The sequence below is a fragment of the Daktulosphaira vitifoliae genome, unplaced genomic scaffold, assembly GCF_025091365.1.
Source record: "Daktulosphaira vitifoliae isolate Bord-2020 unplaced genomic scaffold, ASM2509136v1 Scaffold_2, whole genome shotgun sequence".
Lineage (NCBI taxonomy): Eukaryota > Metazoa > Arthropoda > Insecta > Hemiptera > Phylloxeridae > Daktulosphaira > Daktulosphaira vitifoliae.
Window position 1 is genome coordinate 3,813,803 of NW_026099573.1, and position 6,658 is coordinate 3,820,460.

Below are 6,658 nucleotides of genomic sequence, written 5' to 3' on the forward strand. Positions count from 1 at the left end.
CAGTATAGATTTAATCTGACAGTGATTAAAATCACTATCATAAGAAACGCTTCGATGCAAATCTGTAGATAGTGTTTAATTTTAAGTGGTGTATTATTCCAAAAACTACATGATCTGCAAGTTCTTATTAATATCCTGATTAAGATAAAGTATGTCGAATGAAAAAGGGATTATTAAAAATTATTCTTTCTCATAAAAAAAATTATGTTAATCCATACACTTTTCAATAAGTTATAGCATTTAAAAGTTAAAAATGTAAAATACAAAATCAAAAATGTTCACACAAATATAGCATTTGGTAGCCATTTAACCGTGAAGATAAAATAAAGTCCAAAATTTTTTTTTCCATAATAAAGTACTTTACATTAGCTTTAATTTAATATATATATAAAAGTGTCAGACTTTCAGAAGTTAAGTGTATAAGTAAATTTTTTGTGAAAAAGTTGTTATTTTAAATCCCCCCCCCCCGGTCAGATAAAGGTTCAAATATATAAAAAAAATATACCAAATGATAGGTAAAGACATCAAGCATCTATAAAAAAAAATTATATTAATATGCTCATTTTTGAAAAAGTTACAGCAGTTTTTAGTAAAAAAAATTTAAAAAAAAACCCAGCACAGGAGGGTCGCGGCACAGTGGTGACGTGACATGTTAGGATCAAGTATAATGATATCTGACAGTGATTAAAATCACTATAAAAAAAAACGCTTCGATGCAAATCTTTAGATAGTGTTTAATTTTAAAAAATTGGTGGATTATTCCAAAAGCTTCATAAACTGCTAGTTCCTTATTAATATCCTGATTAAGACAAAGTATGTCGAATAAAAAAGAGATTATTAGAAAATAGTATTTCCCATAAAAAAATTATATTGATCAATACACTTTTCAATAAGTTATAGCATTATAATGTTAAAAATGTAAAAAATAAAATTGAGAATTTTCACACAATAATAGCATTTGGTAGCCATTTTCACCTTGAAGATAAAATAAAGTCCGAAATTTTTTTTTTCCATGATAAAGTATATTACATTAGCTTTAATTTAAGATATATATAAAAGTGTCAGACTTTCCGGAACACTTTCAAAATTTAAGTTGAAAAAGTCAATTTTTTGTGAAAAAGTTGTCATTTTGAATCCCCCCCTGTAGGCAGGTAAAAAGTCAGATTTATAAAAAAAATATACCAAATGATAGGTAAAGACATCATGCATCTACAAAAAAAAGAATTATATTGATCCATACATCTTTCGAGAAGTTATAGCATTATAAAGTTAAAAATATAAAAAAGAATTTTTTTACAAAAATCGTATTTTTTTTATTAAGTTTAATGTCTGTTTTCACCATGAAGATAAAATAAAGTCCGAAATTTTTTTTTTATATAATAAAGTAAATTACATTAGCTTTAATTTAAGATATATATAAAAGTGTCATATTTCCGGAACACTTTGAAAGGTTAAGTTGAAAAAGTTGTCATATTGAATCCTCCTTGTGAACAGGTGAAGAGTCAGATTTAAAAAAATATATACAAAATAATAGGTCAATACCTAATANAAATTATACCAAATGATAGTTAAAGACATCATGCATCTACAAAAAAAAGAATTATATTGATCTATACATCTTTCAAAAAGTTATAGCATTATAATGTTAAAAATATAAAAAAGAATTTTTTTACAAAAATCGTATTTTTTTTAACCATTTTGATGTCTGTTTTTACCATGAAGATAAAATAAAGTCCGAAATTTTTTTTTACCATAATAAAGTATATTACATTAGCTTTAATTTAATATATATATAAAAGTGTCAGACTTTGCAAAACACTTTCAAAAGTTAAGTTGAAAAAGTTCTACTTTCTACATGCATTTTTAAGATTTAAACCCCCCTTGTATATAGGGAAATAGTCCGATTTAAAAAAACAGTATGTCGAATGAAAGATCTATATAAATACTACTTCTCATAAAAAAATTGTAATGATTCATACATTTTTCAAAAAGTTATAGCATAATAAAGTTAAAAATGGAAAATACAAAATCGAAAATTTNTTTATAATACAAAATCGAAAATTTTCACACGAAAATAGCATTCGGTAGCCATTTTCACCATGAAGATAAAATAAAGTCCGAAATTTTTTTTTTCTGAATAAAGTACATTACATTAGCTCTAATTTAAGATATATATAAAAGTGTCAGACCTTCCAGAACATTTTCAAAAGTTAATTTTTTGTAAAAAAGTTGTCATTTTAAATCCCCCCCTGTGGACAGTTTAAGGATCAGATATAACAAAAAAATATACCAAATGAAAGGTAATGATATCATGCATCTATATAAAAAAAAATTATGTTGATATGTTTATTTTTAAAAAAGTTATAGCAATTTTAAGTAAAAAAAATTGAAAAAATTTCGAAAATTAGCGATTTTTAAATTTGTAATTTTTTTGGAGGTTTCCCCCATTTACGGGGAACATGGGATTTTTTTTCAATTTTTGGGGGTAATGTCTTCGACTATATACGATTTGTGATCTTTTGACGTATCATTGAAAGAAATTGGTTTGGTGAGAGCTGAGAAAAAGTGGTAACAGACACAAAAAAAAAAAACACATCTTAGTAAAACCAATACCTTCTCAGCTTCGCATTGAAGCTAAAATTTTAAAAATTAGCAATTAGTAAATTTGTAATTTTTTGGGGGATTTCCTCGTTTACGAGGAATAAGGGAATTTTTTTTAATTTTCAAGGGTAATGTTTTCGACAAGATACGATTTTTAATTTTTTAACGTGTTGTTCATCAAAATCGGTCTAGCGAGAGCTGAAAGTGAGCGTTCAGACACAAAAAAAAATTAAATAAAAAAAAATACACATCATAGTTAAATTAATACCTTCTCAGGTTCGCATCGAGGCTAAAACAGTTATTTAGCCCAATTGACCTACAGTCATTTAACTTGTCGCTCATAGTAAAAATTAGCATACCTCAGTTGCACCTGCGCCCGTTGAGTTTAGCCCGATACACAATCCTCCACTTCAAGCAAATATGTTGATGAGGATAATAACTTTGAATCGGTAATATAGGGTTATGAAAACTTGTAAAATAATGTTCAATACTTATTAAAACGGCACTGCCCGAGGAAAAAAAACAAGTTTATATTATTTGATTAATATATGAGAATACCTTTCGATATAAGAAGACGCAAGACGGTGGGTGACGTGAGTACACGTAGGACGTAAGAAAAACAAGAGTCAGCGTACACCGCCTGCGCTCGATGGTCCACCGCACTCCAATAGATACACTTTGGGCCATAGCCAGATAGTGGAGGTATTCTAATTAAGTTAAGTTCGCGATGTAATAAAGCCGATGATGACCGTGTCATACTTCAGCCGCTAGTTACACGCGTATAAAATCAAACTGCACCCGTTTTAACCGACAATTCAAGTATATCGAACTTAATGCTGATCTAGAATATATTGCTGAACAAAATCATTGTTCGCTCAATAGGTATATTTAAGCTAAAGAACTGTAATGGTGTTGTATTTTAAGTGTTGTATTTTTAGAGGGGAATTAGATGTTGTAATTTTACAGAATAATTATAAAAAAGAGAAGAGAATGGTTAAATGGCTGGGATTGATATTACCGGTGCGTTAAGAACCACATCTTTGTCCACCTTCAGGTCTGTGGGCGTTGAGGAAGTATCAGTGAGTCTGCTGGGGACGATTTTCTAGTCCATGTTGTTGGCCTTAATCTTCTTTCTCTGCCTTTCGTCTAGCCTTGGTTTTTTCCATCATCCGTCGTCGGAACTATTTTTTACGGCTGGCGGACTTTACCTTTTGAACGGGAGTGTGGTGTTTCTTAGTGATGGGATGTTGGTTTGAATTATGGAGAATTTGCTGGGGGAATTCGTTGGGAAGTTTCCTGGCTGTTTGATGTGAACGCCCCATCGTTTACGTTAGGTTCAGTCGATTTCGTGGTAGAGCTCGGCTGCGCTGGTTTCTTACCATGAGGTAATGGTGGTCTAAATGGTGTTAAACCAGAGAACCGGTGTGCTCTTTGATGGAGGACTATAAGTGTTCGGGTTGGAGGTCGAATTTTTATACTCATTAATTATGGTAAAGATGAAATGCGGGGTATCACGCTTAATAACTCAATGTAACCTAAACGAATTGGTTCGTGATTTAAATTTGTTAAAAAAGCAATCATAACTAATAGGATCTCAATTAAAAGATTGGAATTTGCTAAATCGTAAAACTAAAATTAGCTTTTTCGATGTCGTGATCTAAATTTCAGATCATACTTTTCTCACGACGGCAACTATGTATATTATATTGATATAAACGGGATTATGATTTTGGGAATCGATTTTGATCGCTCCTAATAATTCAATAAATAACTGGTTTCCCAACCAATTATTTATTAACTCTTCTAAAAGTAGTGTTGCTGAATAATGTAAATATACTTCCTTTTTTACCTCTGACCCATGCTGCTAATATAAAAGAAATTTATGAAAGCATGAAGTTATTACTTGAAAAAAATCAAGTACAGTAATATATAATTAATAAATTATATTTTTGAATTTAAGAATTATTAATATGAATATAATTAAGGAAATAGAAGTTTATATTGATTTTGAATTTATCCACTAATTTCTTAGAATTAAACACCATCTACAGATATGCATCGAAGCTTTTCTTATGATAGTGATTTAAATCACTGTTAGATTAAATCTATACTGGACCCAGCTATGCCACGTCCCCCACTATGCCCCGACCCGCTGTGTTGAGTTTTTTTATAGTGTTATTATTTATGTTTACATATTTATTACTTGAAATATTATTGAAAATAATTTGTTTTCATTAATTTTTTGTATAAAATAAATTTTTGAGCTTCTCCATAAAATATTAATCAAATTAATGTTCCTATATAAATCTTGGTTTATCTATACAAAACAACAATTATTATTAATATCAATTATAAAATAATTAGAAAACTTCATAATATAGGATTCTGAGTAAATTGTTCAAAAATTAAATACAATTAAATGTGAAAGATAAATATATTTATCTATGAACTTAGAGGAGTTTTGCTATCAATGATATAACTATTTATATTAATAATATTTACATTTATTGATCAATAAAAATGTTTGTACATGAAATAAGTATTAAATTATTTTGGTGGGTATTATTACAAATTATTGTGTGTTAAGCTGAAACAAAATTTGCTTAAAGTGTTACTACAAAATACAGAGTGATCAAATAAGAATAAGACACTAATTTTCTTAAAAATTTTTGAAAATTAAATTTAATCTTCTTGTTGAAAATTTTGTTGCAATTCAGGAAAATTAAAATTTTAGTGTTATATCCCTTTTTTTTTTTCTTTGACCGGCATTATTGTGAGCCACCCTGGAATTGCCGTGAGGCATTACTTCAGGGCGTCTCACGCCGTCTTAATAATTCACATCACCATGTTACGAATCAGCCCGAAATTAATCAAGAGCTAATTCGCAACGTGGTGTGGCCCCCTCCCGTTAACCGGATCCCAGAGTGGGAACCGTTAGGGAGGACTGCCATAATAACTCACAAGACATAAAACATTACACAAAAAAGAGAACCTAAAGCACTGGCCTAAACCAGCGCCTCAGGTCCTCCTGTGCCGGGCGGCGTGGCTGTCTCTGTCTCAGGCGTTCCGCTTCCTCATTCTTTAATAAGACGGATTCAGCGAACGCCTGGACGAGCTTCCACGCCTCCCGGCTTCCCAACATCAGGTCCACCAAGGACCCGACTCAGAGCGTGGACTCCAGACGGGACTTCAAAGAGTCCCGCTCTTGGGACCACGACTCGCACCGGAAGAGGGTGTGCAGAGCGCTATCAGCCTCTCCCGGACGATCAGAACAGTGGTCGCACGTCGGAGCGGCTGTTTTACGAATACGATGTAAGTATTCGTTAAAGCAGCCGTGGCCGGACATCACTTGGGTGAGACGATAAGTCATCTCACCGTGAGTCCGGTCCACCCACTTGTCCAACCGATCGAGTCCTATGAGGGACCTGGTCCACTCGCCTCTCATCGTTTCCTCCGAGAGGCGAGTCCGACACCGGAGCATGGTCATCCGCCTGAGCGGTAGCCGGTCCTCGGGTTCGAGGGACCGGTTGCGTTCTCGGCGGAGCTCATGCCCGGCGGCGCGTTCCTCGGCGAGCAGGTCGGTGGGCGGCAGTGACGACAGGATACCCGCCGCCACTCCAGATACCGTTCGGTACGCTGAAACTGTCCGGATCGCCACCCGCCTCTGCACTCTGAGAAGGGCTTCACGGTTTTTGGACGAATACTCAAGAGTATCCGCCCAAACCGGTGACCCATACAGGAGAATCGAGTGTACGACACTGACTAAAAGTCTGCGCCGCATCTCTCTCGGCCCTACCATATTGGGCATGAGTCCCGTCAGGCAATTCATGACTTTCAGGGCTCGCTAGGCCGCACGAGTAATGTGCGGCCCGAACTTTAGACGTTTGTCTATGACAAGGCCCAGATAAATCATGGAGTCCTTAAGCGGGATCTCCACCCCCAGCACGGCGAGCCGTGGAGGAGTGAACTTGTACCTGGCCGTGAACAAGACCGCTTCGGTCTTGTCCAGGGCGAGGCTAAGTCCACTCCCCTCCTGCTGGATCCAGGCGGAGACTGC